The sequence below is a fragment of the Passer domesticus genome, chromosome 4 (assembly GCF_036417665.1).
Source record: "Passer domesticus isolate bPasDom1 chromosome 4, bPasDom1.hap1, whole genome shotgun sequence".
Lineage (NCBI taxonomy): Eukaryota > Metazoa > Chordata > Aves > Passeriformes > Passeridae > Passer > Passer domesticus.
Window position 1 is genome coordinate 73,722,233 of NC_087477.1, and position 13,272 is coordinate 73,735,504.

The window sequence follows — 13,272 nt, forward strand, 5'->3', positions numbered from 1 at the left end:
TTATTTGTGAGTTTCTTTTTAAAGAGAAGGTGGAGGAAGAGAACTTCACCTGTAGTGTTGTTCAGGTCAGATCAGTGAGATATGAGATTAAAAATTAATCAGACAGAAAAGAAGTCTAAGTATCTCTCTCCCTTTTTATCTGAGACCTCAGTCCCAGCAGAGCAGGGAGAGGATGATCTTTCTACCTGGGAAAGGTACATAAAGATAGAAAGATAGAAAACCTTGATGACCTTCTTGTTTAAAAATGTTATCGAAACAAACACAATCCTGCCAGCAGTTTTGCTCTAGTGTACTGATACTTTCCAGTGGTCACAGAGTCACAAACTCACAGAATGGCTGAGGTGGAAAGTGACCTCTGCTCAAGGAGGGCCAGGTAAGCCAGTTGTCCAGAACCATGTCCAGATGGCATCTGACTGTCACCAAAGATGAGGACTCCACAGCCTCCCTGGGCAACCTATGCCAGTGCTCAGAATGTCACAATAAAAAAAAAAAAAGTCTCATGAAATTCAGAGGGAATCTCCTGTTTTTTAGTTTGTGTGTATTGCCTCTTGTCTTGGTGTCACTGGGCACCACTGAAAAGGTCCTGGCTCAATAATCCCTGCACCCTTCCCTCAGGTGTTTATGTGTATTGATGTGGTCCCATAAGCCACCTTCCCCTCAGGCTCAGAGCAGTCCCAGGTCTCAGAGTTTCCTCACAGGAAAGGTGCTCCAGCCACTGTAACACCTTTGTGGCCCTTTGTTGGACTCTTTCTGGACTGTCCATGTCTCTCTTGCAGTGGGGAGCCCAGAACTGGACACAGCATTTCAGGTGTGGCCTCACCCCAGCTGAGTAGAGGGGAGGGGATTTTGTAGAACGAAGCTCAAGATAAAATTTGCCCCCTCTGCAGCAAGGATGCATGGTTGGCTCATGTTCAACATGGTGCTCATTAGAATCCACACATCTGCACCTGCATCTTTAAGCACTTCTATCATCTCCACAATATCCTCTCTCCTAACCAGGGCACTGTGAAGCTGGGTGTTGGTTAGCATTCCTGCCAAAACCTCTTTCTGCTGCCCTGGGAAGTTAAAGAGATAGAAAGAGATCTCTCGTGCCTTCATTTCAAGACCAACCTATTCATGCTGCCCAGGTGGTGCAAAGGGAACTTGGTGAAACTGTAACTGAAGTCCATTACTTTAATTGCACACTGATAATGAACCCTGCATCAAGGCAGTTATAGTAACTTTAAGAGCCAGAGTGGTTTAAAAGTTGCACTTGCTTAACTATCTTCCTTTTAATCTCCTCCTGCAAGAGCAGCAGTGGGACTCAGCCAAATAGTCGTGCCCTGTCAGAGCTCTGACCTTAAATGCACTCAGGCATCAGGGGATTATTTAATTACTTTTACCCCATTTTAACCCATGCTGTTCAAAATTACCTGTGAAACATATTCCCTACTGACACAGCAGTCCAGTGGGATTACTGTGCACTTTGCTTCATCTTCCCTGCAGGAACCACTGAAGTCACAACAATCTTTTCTAGTACTACTAATGAGAAACAAAAGCACCTTTGATGAGATTTTTTTTCCCAAAACATGGACCCCAGGAATTATTACCTGTTTGCAAAGCAGATGGAAAAAAAACCAAAAAAACCAAAAAAAACCAAAAAAAACCCAAAAACAAACAAACAAACAAAAACAACAACAACAAAAAAACACCTATGAGGACATGAAACACTTTTATGGGTTGAAATGATTCCAGGATCCACTGGATATTCCATTTTCTTCTTCTAACATAGCTGGGAAGGAACTGAATAGGGAAAGGCTAGGAAGAACAACTTGCTCTGAAAATATAGTTTCTTTTTTTGATACAAGAATGTTTATTCCCAAGTCACAACAGGACACCAATGGAAATTGGGTCCCTAAATGCCTTTGTAAATCAAAGTGAAACTGTAAGCAAAAGTTAATGGCTTCCATGCTTAAATATGCATGTCTCATAAAATTTCCCTCACCAGCCATTCTAATATAAATGTGTGAAGGGAAAATTAAGGATGTGGCATATTTAGAGTTCAGTAAAGCATTTGGCAGTGTGTTTCATGAAATCTTACTGCTAAATTAATTCAGATTGGTTTGGATGGCAGCATACTCCTGTGGGCTGGAAACTGCCTGGCAAATTGTAAACATGTGGCGGTGATAAAGAGTTTTCCTTCTACAATGTTGAAGATATGTGGCTGGTGGCATATACTGTAGGGACTCCAACTATCCACATCTCATTATATTATGAGTATAAACAATATTAACTGGAAAGAGAGACCCAAATCTGGAAAAACCGAGGCATATATATAAGTCTTCAGAGGCTGATTAGTCTTTTTGAAGTCTAAAGATCAGAAGTCCCAGAAAGATTATAAATATAGGGCTAAGGGATTAGAAATGAGATTAATTTGGACAGGAAAAAAAAAACTAAACAAAGCAAAACAAAATAATAAAAACCTACCCAAGGAACATAGAAATAATGCAGTGAGGGAAGAAAGACTAGAAATGTGTAAAGATTTATTGACAATAATCAAGAAGTGCATTATACAAAACCTTGCAATATGATACAAAAAAAAAAAAAAATTAGTTACTAACTGTGCTGATCAGAATTATTTCTACTACTACTGTTTGAAATCATTATCTTTCTCCTATGGAACATGAAAAATCAAATGGCTCTTCTGTTGTGAGGTGGTGGAACAGCAGTTTGGACAGTGCAGCCCTGAGCCAGCTCTTGCCATTGCAGAGATACAGAAAGTAACAGAGATGCCTTTTCCCTCCTAGTGACTATATCCTTCCTAAGGACTGCAGTGCTCATATTACCCCAAGCACATCCAAGGAAATTCAGAGGAATAAAACAAACAAACTGAACTATGCTTGACTGATGAAATAACCAAACCTGTAGAATTTTCTAAAAAGAAGGAGTATTAGACATTTTCCTCCTTGAAAATATTTATAGCCATTTTATTCCACTACAGGCCCACTGAAATACACTGATAAGCCTAAGAGTAAAAATAAACATTTTTTTTTATATTTATAACCTTTATATTTTAAAAATAAATATATATTGAGAGTTTTCTTAGAATTCAAAATATGTATTTTGCCAACAAAACCACAGTCCCTGGAATAAAGAGCACATTAATTAAGAGTCATTCTACCATCATTTCATTGCAGTTTTGTTTTGACGCAGCCTTATGATATGTCCATTTTCATCTGAAACTCCCAAATGTTAAATCTTCAGCTTGTGGTAAAACTGATTTCCTCTTCAATGAAAGGGGAGTTACTTACAAAATATTGCATAAATAGTTGGGTTCTACTGATAGTAACTGGCAACTGTGTAGCATGACATAAGAGAAGACATTCTATATATTTTCACTCCTAGTAATCTTATTTCACCATGCACAAAAACTTGTTACATCTGCATCTTGGGTGTTCTATAGCATTTACAAAGGTTGCAGCCTTTTACCATCTAAAAATTGTGCTAAAGCTGGCAGAGGTTGCAATGTAAACTCTAACTGATGTGTATGGGGGATGCTTCTGCTTCCCACTTAAAAGAGAGGAGAAATGTTGGTGCAATCCGATGGGAAACCCTTCTGGTAAGTGACTGCAAATGCTCAGTTTCTACCATGGTGAAAGAAATGGACCGAGTGGGCTCCAAACAAAGTTAGTGAGAAATGCCATAGCAAATCAGGTGTCTTTACCTATTATGGCCTTATTTGTTAACTTCTGACTGTTTGTTGCCCCATCTTCCACCCAACTCTCAACCAGCTGGTGACAAAGTACAGCATTTACCAGCTGGTATGTGGATATTCACATAGTTTTATAGAAAACAAACCTCCAATGTTGTTTGACCAATGGTCAAACTTGACCATTCAGCTTGACCAAATGGTTGTGAAACAGTTTTGGAACTGAAATTTAATTTGAAAAAAAAAAAGCAAGAAAAAGAGTGCGTGGGTTGGTCTACTAATTAATGCAACACACATCTATATAGCAACACCACTAATGCTGCTTGTTTTTTCAGATATGTGGACGACAAACACACACATTGGCCAAATTGCCAATTTGCTTTTAGCCTGGACTGGCAAGGAATAGAGGGTTTTTTTTGTTAATCATCATCCATTAATGCTTAGCCAGCTGAAAAGAACTCTGAACAGGACACCCCTTGCTTTGCAGCACTAATGCTATAAATTGAGTGTAATTAAAGGCAATCAATGATGAAAGAACTGGGATGCTGCAGTTTATTCATAGTGTGCCCCAATTTGTGCATTCTCAGAGGAAAAAAATACTTAAAATCCTGATTTTTTTTTCTGTACTTGTACCATCCAAAGACATAGGAAAGTGCTAGCAAAAAAAAAAAAAAAAAAAAAAAAACAAAACTGCAGAAAGATTTAAAAATGCAAATAAGCAAATAAACCAAACCACCAAAACCCTCAAAAAACCCTCAAACTGGACCACTTAGACACTAATTTTCCCAGTTAACATAGATTCTTCTCCCACAATTAATATTTTGGATTTAAACATTTTTCCTTTTTTTTATTGATTTATTTTTGGTTTTGCTACTTAAAGTTACATACTATCTGTTCAACTAGAAGTGATGGTTTGTTATTTTTCTGATAAATACTTGGAAAAGTAAGGTGCATGCTTAGTCACTCCAGTTTAATCTCCCTGAGTGCTTTGGGAACCAGGAAACTGAGGCTTCAGCAGAGCTGCTGGGCTGAGCTCTGCCAGGAGGCTGCAGGGCCAGCGGAGCAGGAGGGAGAAAAAGGAGCAATCACCTGGCTGGGAGAGAGGGGAAACCCCTCCTCGGTCTGCACCTTGTCCTGCTCTCACCTGGAATCACCAGGAATTCAATCAGATCCAAACACACACAACTGGGCTTACCCCAAATTCAAGAAGGGCTCCTCAAATTCTTGATGTCTGCATCCTCCCCTAAGAGTATCTCAAAAATGTTGGTCTTAACAAACAGTGCACACAGGTATTTTGAGCTCCAGTTGCTATTTGTGTTACAGGATTGCTCCTCATACTCTGCAGAAATATTCTGCTTGTCCCTTATATTCAAAAATATAATCTAGGGAATCTGAATGTAGAAATGGCCAGATTTCAATCATTACTTTAATGAAAGTTTTGTTCGCTGTTTGTCTGGTTTATTTTTTTCCATAATAAGGTTGTCAGTTTTTATTTGTGAGCTAGTTATTTTAGAAGTCAATTTACATAAAAGGCAATTTTAAGCTGAGAAATACTATCAAATTACTAGGTTTCTTAGAGAATACCATGGAAAATTTGGTTTGCTCTGTAATATTTAACACTTTGATCAGAGATTTGGGAGATAACAGAAGATCACTGACTTCATCTCAAAAAAGAAAATGGGGACAAGTGACAATGAGGAGGACTGGTATATGACCTACAGTGGTCCAGATCAGTCAGCTAAATAAAAAGAAATGTGCAGTGAATGCTTTAAAACAGCCAATGTAAACCCATACTTACAGAACCATTTAATTTACCTTATGTTGTAAAGAAGGACCCCTCTGAACTCTGGAAGAAAGTGCTGCAACATGAATCTCCAGGTAACTTTGACATCAGCCACAGATGCAAACAAATGTTGTTTAATATAAACCTTCAGTTTATAGCAGATTATTTTGCTCCATAATCAGTGTGGTGGGTATTACCAAAGGGGGCATCTGGAAGGATGTGCTTGATTGTGATTTCCCCTGTTAATGAACATGCTGAACTGGAGAGGGCTCAAATTAAGTACTGGGAATTGGTGGATTTAATCTCCCTGCTTAGAGTAACAGAATTTAGATTACTGGCTCTTTAATCTGGTGGGGAAGCGTATAAGCCATCCCCTAGCTGAACTTAATTCTGAAGCTCAAACATGAGCCATATCTTTGTTAGCAGTGAGAGAAATTAGCCAGGACAAATGTGGTAGGTCCCCTGCAATAGATTCCCTGCATAATCCCTTTTTTTTTGTCATAAAGTTTGAATTTTTACTCATGCTGTAGTACAAACAAGGTAATTGCATACCTATTTCTGAAAGAATTTCAAAAGAAATCATCACAGCTGTTCCCTTTATTTGGTTTGATGATCTATAAATCCTCTTAATATACCTTGATCATTGATTTTTAACATTGTCTAATTAAAAACAAGACAGCACAACTTTTAAGGCTATGCATAAACCCATTTAAAGTTAGCAGACACCTTGCTTTTGAATACAATTATACAATATAATCGGAAAGGAATAGCACATAGATAATCTCAAAGAACATAGAGAATTTTACAAAATGAACATAATGGCTGCTCTTGGGACCTTTTTACGAGATATATCCCTTCATAAACATTGAGAAATGCTGGCTTGAATGAGCATACTTGAGGAATTCTACCTTTAAAAGATAGCAGAACAATGTCCTTTACTGAGATATCTCAAGTCCACTGACTCTCATGAAATTCAGTTTCATACATAACAGCTCTGTCAATGACTTTGGGGATTCTGTTTTAGGTTTTAATCCCTACCTTGTGTCTACTCCTGTGAGAAGTTAAAGCCCAGCACCTGAAACTTTCTCAAAATAAACTGGTGGAGTTTTTAGCTTGAGAAATGCAGTAAGGAACGCGATAAAAATGAGGACACAGTTTCAGAGACATATAATGCTGAAATACAAGGATTATTAAATAATGTTGAGAAAAAATTCCATGGAAATGTGCAGTGAAAGGTTGCTCTACTGAACAAATATAAAATCTAGCAGCAATTAGCATATCAAACACATAAGGACCAGATCTATTAAAACAAGGCAGAATTTTTACCCCGGATTACTCAGGCAGATTTAGGAATTAAACCCAAAAATTTCTTATTTTAGACTTGCAGCTTCATTAGCTCAATTAATAAGGGAGTTTCCTCAAATCCTGGAACATTTTTTGGGGGGAATTAAAGGCATTTTTCAGATTATGCTTTACCTTTTTCTGAAATTGCTGTGTCAAAAATACCAGAAGCTGAGTGTGCATTGGAGTGGCAGGGAGAGTTCACTACAGCTCTACACACCTGTTTCCTAGAACAGCCCTGTGTATGGCAACACATATCAGAACAGCATATTTTTACTTGCTTAACTCATTGCATAAAGCTGGAAGGTGGGTACAAAGCTCTGCTTAGCTGTTTCCAAGACTACTGCTATGTTAATGAAAACAATTATCCATGAGAGAGAGATACAAAATTCTAAATGACCTTAAGAGGTACAAAAAATGAACTGAATTACAAAAAAAAAAAAAAAAATCAGAATTCAGAATAAATTATTAATTTGAACACATCTCCAAAGAAATTGCAGAAGCTACAAAACTCGAGGGACCTCATCAGCAGAAGGAGGAAAAAATGTTGTTTTGAGAGAAATTGATTAGCACTGGGCTCACAGGGTAAGAGCTGGGGTACTTGTGAGCAGCGAGGTACAACAGAGAGCTTCAGCTGCAGATCATCTCCCAGAGCCCTTGTGTGAGAGGGAGCTCATGGCATTTCTTCTCCATCTCTCTGTGAAAGACCTTCCTTCCCATCTTCCTCCACAGACCAAGGTTTGAGGCAGCAGCATGCAAAAGAAAAAACATGGCAAGAAAAAACCTCTGTGTGGCAGAAGTCCAGCCCAGGGGTCCCTCAGCCTCTGCCACCACAAACCCAGGCCAGGACGAGGTCACTCCATCACTTTGTTGGGGTAAGAGAACCCTTCCTGCAGCCTGCCCCACAGGTGGGCAAAGGTGCTTGCAGGAGGTGTAGGAGCAGTGGATTTGGAGAGCCATTTTTTGCACTTGTGCCTTGTTTCCCCATTCCTGTGAATTTCTGAAGATCTTACTGACTCTGATAGCATTTGTTTGTGGAGGGGTTCCCGGCAGGACTGGGGAATAACTTGTCCTGTGTCCAAGAGATGAAAGCCCATCCCAGGTAAGGATGAGAGTGAGACTCAAGGGAAGGTATAAATATTTCTCTTCTATGCTTCTGGAGGAGGACTAGGCCTCTCTTGCATATTTGGAGGGGATGACTGGGGGCTCCATGTTATTGTTCCTAAGCAACTCACTTGATCTGGGAACCCCTGCTATGCCAGTGCACAGAGTTTGCATCATACAGTGTCAATTTTGTCCTGGCAGTTTCTTGATTTTCTTTCTTTACCCTACTGAAAGAGGGGCTTTTTGGTGTTGGGGTTTTTTTTAATACACTCAGTGAAACACACAGTGAAAGGTGCATGATAATAGAGGCTCCAAGATAGCTGTGCACTCATAATAACCTGTGTTCACATTTAAAAGCCTTAGCCCCTGAGTGTTTCTATGAAAGAAACATAGTGCAGGCCTATTTATTACCTGCCAATTCCATTTCTTAGAGTGGAGTTGCCTCTGAGCCAGAGTATTTTCTGCAAAAACATGTTCCTGCGGATGGATGTGGGGGTGGGTGGATGGGTGGGTAGGCAGAGGAAAAGGATGGGTGTGATGGGAGGACAGTGCCTAGATATTGCTGTAGAAAATATCTTGGCTATTTATTCCTCAAGGCAGATGGTGCTCATTGGCTACCTTCACCAAAAGGAGCTGTACCTGTTAGTGAGGGTGTGAAGAAACATCTCTGCAGTGAGGGGCTGGGGAAAGGCAAACCAAGGGATTCGAGCAAGATCCTGATGTAGAAAGAATAATGTTGTTAATGTGTGAAGGTTAAAGGGCTGGGGCAGGGTGAACAACACAGAGCTGTTACCCTGAATTGTGAGCACTGGTCTGCTGCATGTCCATGAGAAGTTAAGTTGTGCCTATCCTGTAGGAGGGGATTTTCAGAGCCCAGAGCATAGTGCCATAATGCCAGAGAGTATTGTCCTGCATTGCTGCAGCCACTCTGGTCATGTGTGAGTTCAAACCAAGGTGACTTGTCCAGCCCAGCTTTTTCTGCCCTTTTGATCCAGCATCTGCTTAAACTGCTCCTGAGCAAACAGCTTAGGGCAGAGCTCTCATCTGTGTGCTTGTGCTCCTTCCTCTGCAACCATCCAAAGGGCTTTGTGCATCTGGCCCTGAGCAGCTCAGCACAGATCCCTGGCAGATCAGCCCTTCCACTGCACAAGGTGGGGTTAATTTTTTCTTGATGTGCTTGCTTAGAGTGCTCTCTATAATAAATAACTATAATCAAAATGGCCTCATCCTAGAAGCTTCATACTGTTTTACAGTCTTATGTTTGATTGCTTTCATTTCCACTGCATTGGTTTCCCAGTAGCTTTAAGAGACTTATCCTGGATTTGCACTGACTCAGGGAAAACAGAATCAAACCATCTTTGTAAGATGTGGGAGAAATTTTGAACAAGTAAGGCAGGAAAAGGAGAATTTCAATAGTACAGCAAAATAACTCATGCTGGTTTTTCATGTGTTGGCTCCTGGTACTTCACCACAACACTAAATAAATTGCCTCAGCAGTTTCTGAAAAAATGCCATTTAATTCTTTCTGGCCCCTGAAAGTGCTAAACATTGTCACATTTGTTGAAAATGCCAGTAAAAGGCTCCTGGGAATTTTATCCCCATGCCTGCAGCTTTGATAAATTTTATAAAAATCTGGTGTAGTACAGCATTTTTAGTAAGAACTACTGTGTTTGTGAGGCACTGAAAAATAATAATTAAAAAAGTACTTTAATCTTTATTCCTGTCAGGTTAAAAATATATGGATAACCAAATCCTTAAAAAGAGATAAAACACAAGAAAATGGTAAGTGACTATCTGTGCTCTTACAGTCAATATGGTTCCACTCACCATTTTATTTTTTTGGAGGCTGCAGAAGAATTCTACCTTCACAAAATATAAAAATTCTGGTTATAGCCCAAGTCCTGAATATTTAATTAAATAAGGAGTAACTCTGTTGAAGAGCCAGTCTGGGGAAAGAACAGACATATTTTGGATATTTTGAAGAACTTGTCCCTGAGTTATGAAAGGCAGAGATTCAAGTATCTGTGCCACTTGCTTGAGGCAACAGTATTCCTCCATTAATATTTCAGACTTGCTTTATAGTTATAAAGCTTCTGGGTGTAAAAGCTAGTTAGTGTTTGTTTACCTCCTGACACAAACTTCACTGAAATCAATATATTTTGCTGCTTAGTAGAATAGCATATTTTTGCCTTCACACTTTTGCATTGCACTCTAGGAAAAAAAACCCAAACAAATCAACCAACCAACCAGCTTGATTCCAAAGCCAAATTTTGCAATCCAGAATTCTGCTTCTACATGCTGCCTCACACTGTGGAAGAGGAAAAAAAGTAAAATGAATTGGTGGGAGAAAGAGAAAGCATTGACACATCCATACATAACTATTTTTAGAATTGTATGTCAACTGAAACTGGCTGAGTTTCTGTGAATGATTTTTTGTTTTCCTGTCATCTTCCAGTACTTGTGCACTTCCATTTCCAATAAGAATATCAAGAATAAAATCACGGAATCCCTTAGGCTGGAAACGACCCTCAAGATCATTGAGTACAGCTGTTAACCCAGGACTGCCAAGTCCCCACTTAACCATGTGCCCTAGTGCCACCCCTACATTTAAAAGACATTTAGACATCTTTTAAATTCCTCCAGGGATGAAGTGTCAACCTTTCCCTGGGCAGCCCATTTCAATGCTTGACAAACCTGTTGGTGAAGAAATTATTCCTACTGTCCAATCTAAATCTCACCTGGTACAACTTGAGGCCATTTCCTCTCATCCTGTCACTTGTTACCTGGCAGAAGTGACTGAACCCCACCTGTCTACAACTTCTTTTCTGGTGGTTGCAGAGACTGATAAGTTTCTCCATGTCTCTCATTTTCCCAGGCTAAACAACTCCAGCTCCCTCAGCCAGTCATAAGATTTGTGCTCCAGACCCTTCACCAGCTTTGTTGCCCTCCATCTTTCAAAATAAAATATTGTCTTCTGGAATAATTTTGAGATCAATTTTTGGAGACTGTATGAATATATCTAGTTTGCATAAACAGAAATATGACTCAAAAGATTTTTGTGAGTGTAGATTTTGATACAGCTACAAGATTATCTGTTGAAATTTGAGATTCCTCATTATAGTACTTAGGCAATTTTGAAGCAATTTCAGTCTGCAGTACTGCAGCATGGCTGAGCTCCATATTTCTGCTCCAAATCTTTCCCCTGAAAAGTAGAGGCTTAGTGAAGGAATGTGTGGGCTTTACACATGTGGAGTTTATCTTTGTTCCACTTTAGGAAGATCTTTAGGACAAAGTTATTCCACAGGTGTTAAATGTGCCTACTGGAATTCTGCCACAGGAAGTCTTTCAGAATTGTATTGGACTGATGGGTCAGGCCTCAAATCTTTTCTTTAGGGACTAACAGGATGTCACTTGTCACAATACTACTATCAGCGTGCTTGTTTGTCTCATTGTTCCAGAAAGAATATATTTGTGTAGTAGCCCTGCTTGCTCAAAGGCTCTATAGTTCAAATCCTAATAAAATAGGCCTCCAAAAAGAAAGAGAAAAAAAAAAAAAGAACAAAAGAATAATAAGAAAAAAATTGTTGCTAAGACTTGATGGACTCTGACTTCACTAAAGCTTCATTAGCTGAATGTAATGTGAAAACAATAACACACCTGCAGTCACTGTGGAAGTGAGAAGATATTTCTCTGTGCTTGTCAGGATCTATCAGTACTAGATCTATTCACAGGACATATTGATAAATCTCATGGGTATTAGCCAGTCTTACTCACTTTTGCAATGGGTCACTTTTTAGCAAGTGCCCTAGAAGTGGAAAGCTCTTTTCGTAACATCAGTTCCATGAGTCATTCCATTTCCCCCCATACTGGTTAATATAATTTAATTTCCCTCTCTTCACCTGTCATAAGAGAATCAGGGAAAAAAGGTTGCTTTTCTCTGTACTTTCAAATTAATTGATATAATTTGTTTGAGGTTTCCTTCTTTCATGGTGCTTTCTTAAAATTAGATCCAAATTAAATGTGTTCCTAGCCTTTGCAGAATACATTGATTAGAGCTGAATTATGTGCAGTTCTGATGTACACTGAAATTTGCATGACACATCTCCTCCTGGAGTGAAACTAAAAAAGGAATTTGATTCTTACCCTATTTTCCAACAAATACAGTCCATTCACCATTAAATCAAATAAGTTGTGGTCAATATTTAGAACAGATGAATGTGTAGCTTTAATGAATGATGCAGCTGCTAGAATAAAAGTCTCAAGTACTTACCTAATATGTGTTAACTAAATGGACTATGTTTATTAAGGGATAATTATTGACAAGAACATCTTTATTTTTCCTTTTCTTAATTGTACTGCAGCAGTCTCTACAGTCCCTAGTTTCCACCAAAACAGCATCCTTGATGAATACTGTAAGATCTTGATTGGGAAAATACGTGTGTTTAGTATGGCTGCTGTGAGCATTTGAAATTATATAAGCATATGCCTGTTTATATGTGAAAAGGTAGCAGGAGTATATGTGTTTCCAGAGGCTAAGGAGGCACTGCTCACATTTGCAAGCCCACCACAGCAAGTCTGAGCCTTCAATAAGTGACTGTTTCCAGCCTCATAAGCTGCAAATAAGACTGAAAGGTGTCTGGCATGAGGTGTTACAGGGTTGCTGCCTGTCAATGGGAAAGGGTCAGCAGAGGACTCACATCCCACAGGAAGTTGTGTTCACGTTTAACTCATCACATTAACAAAGTTCCACTGAAAGCAAAAGGAGAAATCCAACAAAGTCATCCCTACTGGGTTCTTTGAGCCCAGAATATTGTTGCAGGATACTATAAAACTCACTGTACATCTGAAAAAATCAGAACAATTTTTCTCCAATTTTTTGCCACCTTTTTTATTTTCTTGTCCTATTTCAATGTATTCTTTCTTTTTGCATCAGTTTTGAGAAACAATTTGTTCTTAATTTGAAAAGGCCATATGGGAGAAATTATGTATGCATGTATGTGTAGAAGGGAGAGAGAAAGAAAGAGACAGAAGTTGTCCTCTGTCTGCATCCAAGAGGAAACAGCTTCTCAGGTAGCTACCCCAGTAAGGGAACAGCACATCTAGGTTGTCTTTGTGATGATATAAAATAGCCCCAACAGTGACACCACTACTCAGACAGCCTCTGTTCCCAGCTGGATAACACAAAAGCCCCATAACCTTGTGACAGTGTTAAATGAGAGGCAGATCACGTATGGGTTCTGATCAGTAGGAACTATAAGAATTGCTGCTGTGGAAGGGGGAGTAATTGCAGAACCTTTGCTCTGTAAGGATACAGCCAGGTTCTCCCATGATGATGGTTGATTTCTTCCCAACCCTT